Source organism: Sciurus vulgaris (genome assembly GCF_902686455.1).
Source record: "Sciurus vulgaris genome assembly, contig: HiC_scaffold_268_arrow_ctg1, whole genome shotgun sequence".
Taxonomy (NCBI): Eukaryota; Metazoa; Chordata; class Mammalia; order Rodentia; family Sciuridae; genus Sciurus; species Sciurus vulgaris.
The window spans coordinates 1-10260 of NW_027632786.1; the positions used below are offsets into that span (position 1 = coordinate 1).

Below are 10260 nucleotides of genomic sequence, written 5' to 3' on the forward strand. Positions count from 1 at the left end.
TGTTTTCTCTGATATGCCAGTGCTAATTCACATTAAGTGAGGGCTAGGAATTAATAGAGGTACTTTGGATTAGGCAGAAGGTAGTGAAGGGAGAGGAGAGGGTATAGGGGTAGGAAGCATAGAATGAATTGGACATTATTACACTTGTATATAGTATAATGTCCAATGTCATGACTACATGACCACTGTGATTCTACATCAAGTAAAACTGGAATGAGAAGTTATATGCCATATATATGGTGTTAAAGAGCATTCTGTCATGTATAACAAATTAGAATAAAAAATGTCTCATTTTATTTAATAAAAATACAGTTCATAGATCTTTTTTTTCTGTGTGTGTGTCTTTCAGGGTTCATTTTTCTTTATTTAATTTATTTTTATTGTAAACAAATGGGATACATGTTGTTTCTGTTTGTACATGGAGTAAGAGCATACCATTTGCATATTCATAAATTTACATAGAGTAATGATGTTTGATTCATTTCATTATTTTTTTCCTTCCCCCCTCCCCTCCCACCTCTCTCCTTCCTCCATTCTTGTTCCTCTCCCACCCCCCATTAAGAGTCATCATCCACTTATCAGTGAGATCATTTCTCTTTTGGATTTTTGAGATTTGCTTATCTCACTTCACATGATATTCTCCAATTTCATCCATTTGCCTGCAAATGCCATAATTTTATTATTCTTTATAGCTGAGTAATATTCCATTGTATATATATACCACAGTTTCTTCATCCATTCATCAATTGAAGGGCATCTAGGTTGGTTCCATAGTCTGGCTATTGTGAATTGAGCCACTATGAACATTGATGTGGCTGTATCTCTGTAGTGTGCTGATTTTAAGTCCTTTGGGTATAGGCCGAGGAGTGGGATAGCTGGGTCAAATGGTAGGTCCATTCCAAGTTTTCTAAGGAATCTCCACACTGCTTTCCAGAGTGACTGCACTAATTTGCAGTCCCACCAGCAATGTATGAGTGTACCTTTCTCCCCACATTCTTGTCCACACCTATTGTTGCTTGTGTTCTTGATAATTGCCATTCTAATTGGGGTGAGATGGAAACTTAGTGTAGTTTTGATTTGCATTTCTCTTATTACTAAAGATGTTGAACATTTTTTCATATATCTGTTGATTGCTTGTACATCTTCCTCTGTGAAGTGTCTGTTCATTTCCATAGCCCATTTGTTGATTGGGTTATTTGTATTCTTGGTGTAGAATTTTTTGAGTTCTTTATATATTCTGGAAATTAGTGCTCTATCTGAAGTATGAGTGGCAAAGATATTCTCCCACTCTGTAGGCTCTCTCTTCCCATTGCTGATAGTTTCCTTTGCTGAGAGAAAGCTATTTAGTTTGAATCTATCCCAGTTATTGATTCTTGCTTTTATTTCATGTGCTATGGGAGTCCTGTTAAGGAAGTCTGATCCTAAGCCAACAAGGTGAAGATTTGGACCTACTTTTTCTTCTATAAGATGCAGGGTCTCTGGTCTGATTTCAAGATCCTTGATCCATTGTGAGTTGAGTTTTGTGCAGGGTGAGAGACAGGGGTTTAGTTTCATTCTGTTGCATATGGATTTCCAGTTTTCCCAGCACCATTTGTTGAAGAGGCTATCTTTTCTCCATTGCATATTTTTGGCACCTTTGTCTAGTATTAGAAAATTGTATTTATTTGGGTTTGTGTCCATGTCCTCTATTATGTACCATTGATCTACTTGTCTATTTTGGTGCCAATACCATGCTGTTTTTGTTACTATTGCTTTGTAGTATAGTTGAAGTTCTGGTATTGCGATACTCCCTGTTTCATTCTTCCTGCTAAGGATTGCTTTAGCTATTCTGGGTTTCTTATTCTTCCAGATGAATTTCATGATTGCTTGCTCTATTTCTGTGAGGTACATCACTGGGATTTGAATTGGAATTGCATTGAATCTGTATAGCACTTTTGGTAGTATGGCCATTTTGACAATATTAATTTTGCCTATCCAAGAACATGGGAGATCTTTCCATCTTCTAAGGTCTTCCTTAATTTCTTTCTTCAGTGTTTTGTAGTTTTCATTGTAGAGATCTTTTACCTCTTTGGTTAGATTGATACCCAAGTATTTTATTTTTTTTGAGGCTATTGCAAATGGAGTTGTTTTCCTCATTTCCCTTTCATCTGTTTCATCGCTTGCATATAAAAATGCTGTAGATTTATGCGTGTTGATTTTATAGCCTGCTATTTTTCTGAATTCATTGATGAGGTCTACAAGTTTTCTGGAGGAGGTTTTTGGATCCTCTAAATATAGAATCATGTCATCCGCAAATAGTGACAGCTTAAGTTCCTCTTTTCCTATTCGTATTCCTTTAATTTCTTTAGTCTGCCTAATTGCTCTGGCTAGAGTTTCGAGGACAATGTTGAATGGAATTGGTGAAAGAGGACATCCCTGTCTTGTTCCCATTTTTAAAGGGAATGGTTTCAGTTTTTCTCCATTAAGAATGATGTTGGCCATGGGCTTAGCATAAGTAGCCTTTACAATGTTCAGGTGTGTTCCTACTATCCCTATTTTTTCTAGTGTTTTCAGCATGAAGGGGTGTTGTTTTATTGTCAAATACTTTTTCTGCATCAATTGAAATAACCATATGATTCTTATCCTTAAGTCTATTGACATGATGGATTACGTTTATGGATTTACGGATGTTAAACCATCCTTGCATTCCAGGAATGAACACCACTTGATCGTGGTGCACAATTTTCTTAATATGCTTTTGGATATGGTTTGCAAATATTTTGTTAAGGATCTTAGCATCTATATTCATCAAGGATATTGGTCTAAAATTTTCTTTCCTTGATGTGTCTTTTCCTGGTTTGGTTATGAGGGTGATTATTAGCTTCATAGAATGAGTTTGGTCCTTTTCTATTTCCTGTAATACTTTGAGAAGTATTGGAATGAGTTCTTCTTTGAAGGTCTTGTAGAACTCGGTTGAGAATCCATCTGGTCCTGGGCTTTTCTTTGATGGTAGATTTTTAATGACTTCTTCTATTTCATTGCTTGATATTGATCTGTTTAAATCATGTATGTCCTCCTGGTTCAGTTTGGGAGGAGCATATGTCTCTAGAAATTTGCCAATGTCTTCGGTACTTTCTATTTTGTTGGAATACGGATTTTCAAAGTAGCTTCTCATTATGTTCTGTATCTCAGTGGTGTCTGTTGTGATATTTCCTTTTGCATCATGTATTTTAGTAATTTGAGTCTTCTCTCTCCTTCTCTTTGTTAGTGTGGCTAAGGGTTTATTTATTTTGTTTACTTTCTCAAAGAACCAACTTTTTGTTATGTCAGTTTTTTGAATAGTTTCTTTTGTTTCAATTACATTGATTTCAGCTCTGATTTTAATTATTTCCTGTCTTCTACTACTTTTGCTGTTATTCTCCTCTTCTTTTTCTAGGGCTTTGAGCTGTAATGTTAGGTCATTTAATTGTTGACTTTTCATTCTTTTCTGGAATGCGCTCCATGCAATGAATTTTCCTCTTAGTACCACTTTCATAGTGTCCCAGAGATTTTGATATGTTGTATCATCATTCTCATTGACTGCTAAGAATTTTTTAATCTCCTCTGATGTTTTTTGTTATCCATGTTTCATTCAATAGCATATTATTTAGTCTCCAAGTGTTGGAGTAATTTCCTTTTTTTACTTTGTCATTGATTTCTACTCTCAGTCCATTATGATCTGATAGAACACAAGGCAGTATCTCTATTTTTTTGCATTTCCTAAGGGCTGCTTTGTGGCATAACATATGGTCTATTTTCAAGAAGGTTCCATGTGCTGCTGAGAAGAAAGTGTATCCGCTCGTTGATGGATGGAATATTCTATATATGTCTATTAAGTCTAGGTTATTGATTGTGTTATTGAGTTCTATGGTTTCTTTGGTTGGGTTTTGTTTGGAAGATCTATCAAGTGGTGACAGCGGTGTGTTAAAGTCGACCAGAATTATTGTGTTGTGGTCTATGTGATTCTTGAAATTGAGAAAGATTTGTTTGATGTACAGGGATGCACCATTGTTTGGGGCATAAATATTTACTATCGTTATGTCTTCCTGATTTATGGTTCCCTTAAGCAGTATGAAATGTCCTTCTTTATCCCTTCTGACTAACTTCGGCTTGAAGTCCACTTTATCTGATATAAGGATGGAAACCCCACTTTTTTACTGGGTCCATGTGTGTGGTAGGTTTTTTCTCATCCTTTCACCTTTAGTCTGTGGATGTCATTTTCTATGAGATGAGTCTCTTGCAGGCAGCATATTGTTGGGTCTTTCTTTTTAATCCATTCTGCCAGTCTATGTCTTTTGATTGAGGAGTTTAGGCCATTAATGTTCAGGGTTATTATTGAGAAATGATTTGTATTCCTAGTCATTTGGCTTATTTTTGGTTTTTAAGTTGGCTTGGTTTCTCCTTTGAGTGGTTTTTCTCTAAGGTAGTTCCTCCATTTGCTGACCTACATTGTTGTTTTTCATTTCCTCCTCATGGAATATTTTGTTGAGAACATTCTGTAGTGCAGGCTTTCTATTTGTAAATTCCTTTAACTTTTGTTTATCATGGAAGGATTTTATTTCATCTTCAAATCTGAATGTTAGTTTTGTTGGGTATAGGATTCTTGGTTGGCATCCATGTTCTTTCAGAGCTTGAAATATGTTGGTCCAGGCCCTTCTAGCTTTTAGAGTCTGCGTTGAGAAGTCTGCTGCTATCCGTATTGGTCTTCCCCTATATGTAATCTGATGCTTTTCTCTCGCGGCCTTCAAAATCCTATCTTTTTTTTTAATGTTAGGCATTTTCATTATAATGTCCCTTGGTGTGGATCTGTTGTGATTCTGTGCATTTGGTGTTCTGTAAGCCTCTTGTATTTGATTTTGCATTTCATTCTTCAGTTTTGGGAAATTTTCTGATATTATTTCATTGAATAGATTGTTCATTCTTTCGATTTGTATCTCTGTGCCTTACTCAATCCCAATAATTCTTAAATTTGGTCTTTTCATGATGTCCCATAGTTCTTGGAGATTCTGTTCATGATTTCATATCATCTTCTCTGTTTCGGCAACTTTATTTTCAAGATTAAATATTTTGTCTTCAATGTCTGAGGTTCTTTCTTCCAAGTGAGTTGTCTAGTCTGTTGGTGATGCTTTCCATTGAGTTTTTTATTTGGTTTATTGTCTCACTCATTTCAAGGATTTCCGTTTGTTTTTTTTTGAGGATCTCTATCTTTTTTTTTTTTTTTTTTGCTATTGCACAAACTGAATGTTTTACTGTTGGTGATTTCATTTTGCATTTTTCTTATAAACTCTGCTGCTTGATATTTTGCAGAAGTACACCATAGATTAACTTGAAAAATCATCACCCATAGGACAGACAATGTAGAACCCAATTAGATAAAAAGGGATAAACAACTGCAAAGCTACAGACACTGAAGTCAAAGCCCAGCACTCCCACTCCACGACCGGTGAGACCGGCCTGCCCGATGGTCAAGATCAAACCCAGAGACTGAGATCAAACACAGAGGTCAAAAAAAGTCCACATTTAGGTCTGCCCCCAAATCCAGCCTGAACCCAGGTAACAAGAGAACCCCCCCCAAGGAGCCCCACAACTCCAGGTGGGTCACGCAAACTCCTGATCAAGGAGACTGACGAGGCACTAAAGGATGAAAAGTCAACCAGTGCACCCGCTGCAGATGAGGGCCAAGGAAAAAGGGAGACATCCCTGGTGCCTCCAAGGGAAGCCACCCCATCGAGGAGACCCTGCCCAATGGACAGCACAAAAGGTAAGGCTCTCAAATTCTCCACGAGCAACCCCCGTGGGAACCCAGCTGACTCCCCAACAGACAGGAACAGGTCACTTTGACCAGCTTGATCCTAAACACCCAGCAAAACAATCAAAACCAAAATATAGCCATTCCTGGGCATCCAAAAGAAACGATAGCTACATGCAACCGAAGATGCACACCCGTGCCAGCCCACTAGAACAAAGACTGGAAACTAGTCTTTAGTCAGTTTAAGGCCTACAGATACAGGCAGGCTCAATCCGTGCTCGCCAGTATCTCTACTAAATGTTGTGTTCACATTCCTGACAACCAAGACAATGCCAAAGTTCCCAAATAAAGGCCTTGTCCTCTCCAGCCCTCGCTAGGCATTGCCATGGGAACAACTTCTCAGTTCCTCCACCCCCTGGTGAGGGATTATTGACCTCTGTCACCTTCATGATAGTCATTGGCATGTTCCAGATTCTGCAACATCTATATTGCACTAATCTCATTTCAGCACTCATGTCCCCCTGCTCCTCCCTCATAGAAGCACCGTCCCCAGATGCCTCCACAAACCTGCTCTTCCCCAACCAGACTTCCACCATGGACCCCCCAATTAACCCAACTTCCAAAAAGGGAACTCCAAACTGCCTGCCCCAGGCCGCCCCCCTCCAGCTCGAAGAAGCCAGAGCAGTCATCGACCCCCCTTCCCTACAGCAGTAAAGGAGTTCCCAAATTTAGAGGGGTGAATGAAGCCAGACTGGGGACAGGCAGTCAGTGCAGAAATAGGGGATCAGTCAAATCTAGGAAATGAAGTCCACGAAAACCATCCACCTCTGGAAGTCTGGAAGGAGAATGGACTTTTTACATCTCACCTGCAAAACCAGCCCGTCACTTAGGCAGGAAGGAGAGATAAGGCGGGAAAGAACTGGAGAACAAAAGGCTTTCTTATAAAAACAGAAATGGGGGAATGTAATGTACAAAGCTGCTCTCCCCACCCTTTCTGATGCAGCCATTTCCCCGCCTCCCAACTACTGTCAGTCTGTGAACATCCTAGCTAGCTATTGAGCTATTGGTTCATCAGTCAGCTTGCAAGTATCCTTCTCCGTTATTGTTCCCGTTAGCCTGGTGAGACTCTTAAAGATAGCTTCACCGCCATCTTTTCTCTCTTGCCTTTCTCCTCCTCGCTTTTCCGCTCTCTAGCGTGGCGCCCTTTCTCTTTCCCTTTCTTTTTCTCTCATTTTCTCTCTTGCCCTGCAGGCAGACACTATTTGCTTAATAAACTAACTCCCTTATGCGATTTCCCGTGTCCGGCGTGGCTTTTGTGGGATTCCTTATAAAGGCTGTCAGCCAGTTTCCTGAATTTGGACTTGGGATGGATCTCAGACATTTTTCTTATACTTTCATTAGCTCACTTTGGCCTCCTCATCCCTATCACCAAAGAATGACCATCTCCCTCCTTGTTAGGGTTTGAATATGGTTTGTTCCCACCAAAATTCATGTTAAAGGCTGATTCCCAACATAGTAATGCCCAAGTATGGGTCCTTTAAGGGGGACATCAGGTAATGGGGACACTGCCCTTGGAAGGGAGGTAGCTCCTGAAGGATGGGTCAGCTACTGAGAGAGCAGGCTGCTACTGAAGTGGCCAGGGCTTCCCCAATCTCTTGCTCTTGCATGTGCCATTTCTGCACATGGCAAGTTCCCTTTCTGCTTCTCCACCATGCTGTGATATAGCCAGGGAGCTCTTGCCGGAACACACACCATGCTGTTTGGACTTGCCAGCCACCGGAATTGGGACCCAAACAAATCTGTTTTTTTTTTTTTTTTTTCATTATTCCTTACCCAGCACAAGGTGTTCTACTACAGGGACTATGACACGTCTCTTGCCACCAAATGCTTCTCAGGCAACTGTTCACTGCTTGCTTTTTTTTTTTTTTTTTTTTTACAAAATTTGTTTCTGAGTTATACATGACAGTAGAATGCATTTTGACACACTGTACATAAATGGAGTACGACTTATCCTTCTAGTTGTATATGATGTAGAGTTACACAGGTCATGCAAGTTTATATGCACATAGGGTAATAATGTCCAATTCATCCTACATTATTCCTATCCCATGCCCCCTCCTCTCCCTTCACTCCCCGGTCTAGACCAAAATACCTATATTCTCCCTGCCCCATCTTATTGTGAATTAGCATCCCTGTATCAGAGAAAACATTCAGCCTTTGGTTCTTTGCCACTGGCTTATTTTGCTTAGCATAATAATCTCCAGTTCCATCCATTTACTGGCAAATGCCATAATTTCATTCTTCTTTACAGCTGAGTAATAGTCCATTGTGAATATATACACCACAGTTTCTTTATCCATTCATCTGTTGAAGGGCACCTAGATTAGTTCCACAGTTAAGCTGTTGTGAATTGAGATGATACAAACATTGATGTGGCTTCGTCACTGTAGTATGCTGATTTTAAGTCCTTTGGGTATAAATCGGAGTGGGATGACTGGGTTAAATGGTGGTTCCATTCCAAGTTTTCTTAGGAATCTCCACACTGCTTTCCATAGTGTTGCATCAATTTGCAGTCCCACCAGCAATGTACGGGTGTACTTTTTCCCCACATCCTCGCCAACAGTTACTGTTGCTAGTATTCTTGATGACTGCCATTCTGACTGGAGTCAGATGGAATCTCAGTGTAGCTTTGATGTTCCTTGCTTTCTTACCAACTAAACAAAGGCTTATTGTATTTTCCTACATGTTAACTGCATTTATTATGTGTCTCCATACACATTATTTCATCACATAATTTTTATTTTACAAGTTCCCCAAAGCAAGATAGAATTTTTAGCTATATTGTGATAGTGTTCTGCATACAAATCTACCCAATGAGTTCATTGAGAATTAAGCAATTCAATAATTGATGTTTTAAAGGTTTTCTTTGATACAAAAAATCCTTGGCAGATAGTCAACTTTTAAAAAATATTTTTTAGCTGTCAACAGACCTTTATTTTGTTTATATCTTTATATGTGGTGCTAAGAATCAAACCCAGTGCCTCACACATGCCAGGCAAGTGCTCTACCACTGAGCCACAACCCCAGCCACCCACCTTTTTTTTAAATGCTGGGAATTGAACCCAGACAAGCTTTACTGCTGAGATAGATTCCTAGTCCTTTTTATTTTTTATTTTGAGGCAAGGTGTCACTAGGTTGCTGAGGCTGCTCTTGAACTTGGGATCCTCCTGCTGAGTAAATGGAATTGCTGGTGTGAGCTCTGCACCCAGACAGAATTTTAAATCCAAGGACTTACCAGTTACAAGTCCTTGGATATGCTGAGACGCATTCATACTTTTTCCATTTAATGGAGTGGAACATGGGGTCCTGGGATCCCCACAGTTGCTCTTTGATGCTCTCTCTGTAACAGATTAGTAGCGAAGAACAAGAGGTATCTGTGTATGAATACGCTCCAGAGTGCTGTATAAATGTAAGTTATTATCATTTTTGTGTAAACTCAGAGATCAGACTTTCCTGTTGCTAGGAGAGCCCTCTCTGGACTCGTCTAGTCTGACCTCTGCAAGGACTGGATGAAGACCCAGGTCGGGGCCCAGAAGGTTCAGCCAGCAACTGACTTGAGGACAGACCTTGTGGCTCCAGCCAGGCCTCTTTTTCCTCCCCTACGTAGTTTTATCTTTTAAACCACTAGCAGTGTTCTGGTGCCCAGCACATCATGCCCTTTAAAACTTTCAAATTGATGGATGATTAGAATGGAAGAACTTTTTACCTAGTCCTGAACTTGGTATATTGTGGAAGACTCAATGAATGGTTGTTGGTGAAATTAGAAATCTAAGGTTGAATCATTAAAGTTCATCTTGGTCGCTTCTCTCTCGTGAAGAAACCCATCGACTGAGAATCACCTCCTGAACTTTAATTCTTCTCATACATTCTGGGGACTCCATTTCTTCGTCAGTCATGGTAGAGGGTTTAATCAAATAGCACAGCATAAGCTCCTTAGAGACATTGAAATTCTGCTCAGGGTGGCCAGCGACTTCCAACTGAATGGAATCTCTATCTCTTTGTTGAAATGATCTTTTGCTTCCTGCAGGTGCTCTTTCAGCTAATTGGTATTATCATTCATTGCCTGCATTTGCTCTCTTATCTCATCCTTTGCTTTGCGAATCATCTTAATCATGTATAATCTGAAGTCCTTTTCTGACATTTCTTCTAACATACTGTCATTGGATTCTATTACTATAGAATCTAGATTTGTTTGGATCATTTTCTTCCCTTGTTTTTTCATGTTGTTCATGTACCTTCCCCTCTAGCAGTGCAGATCTGGGGTATTGCAGATTTCCCCCTATAGGCTTATAGTGGCCCTATAGGTTTCCAAAACCCTTTCTTTAAGGGGAGATCAATATTAGCAGTGCCCAAACCAGACACTATGCAATCCTAGACCAAATAGCCCCTGAGAATGAGGTTCAAGCCTCCAGCAGGCGTCACAGGATGGGATT

At 39.7% G+C, this 10260-nt stretch overlaps 1 long non-coding RNA gene across 1 annotated transcript; it reads right to left on the reverse strand.

The window, feature by feature from the left end:
- Window positions 1-7526: 7526 nt before the first annotated feature.
- Window positions 7527-9806, reverse strand: LOC306652539. Its single transcript, XR_013761440.1, has 2 exons — window positions 9534-9806; window positions 7527-9167 (listed from the first exon to the last, which is right to left on the reverse strand). It is a non-coding gene; the product is annotated as an uncharacterized lncRNA (long non-coding RNA).
- Between the last annotated feature and the right edge of the window lie 454 nt (window positions 9807-10260).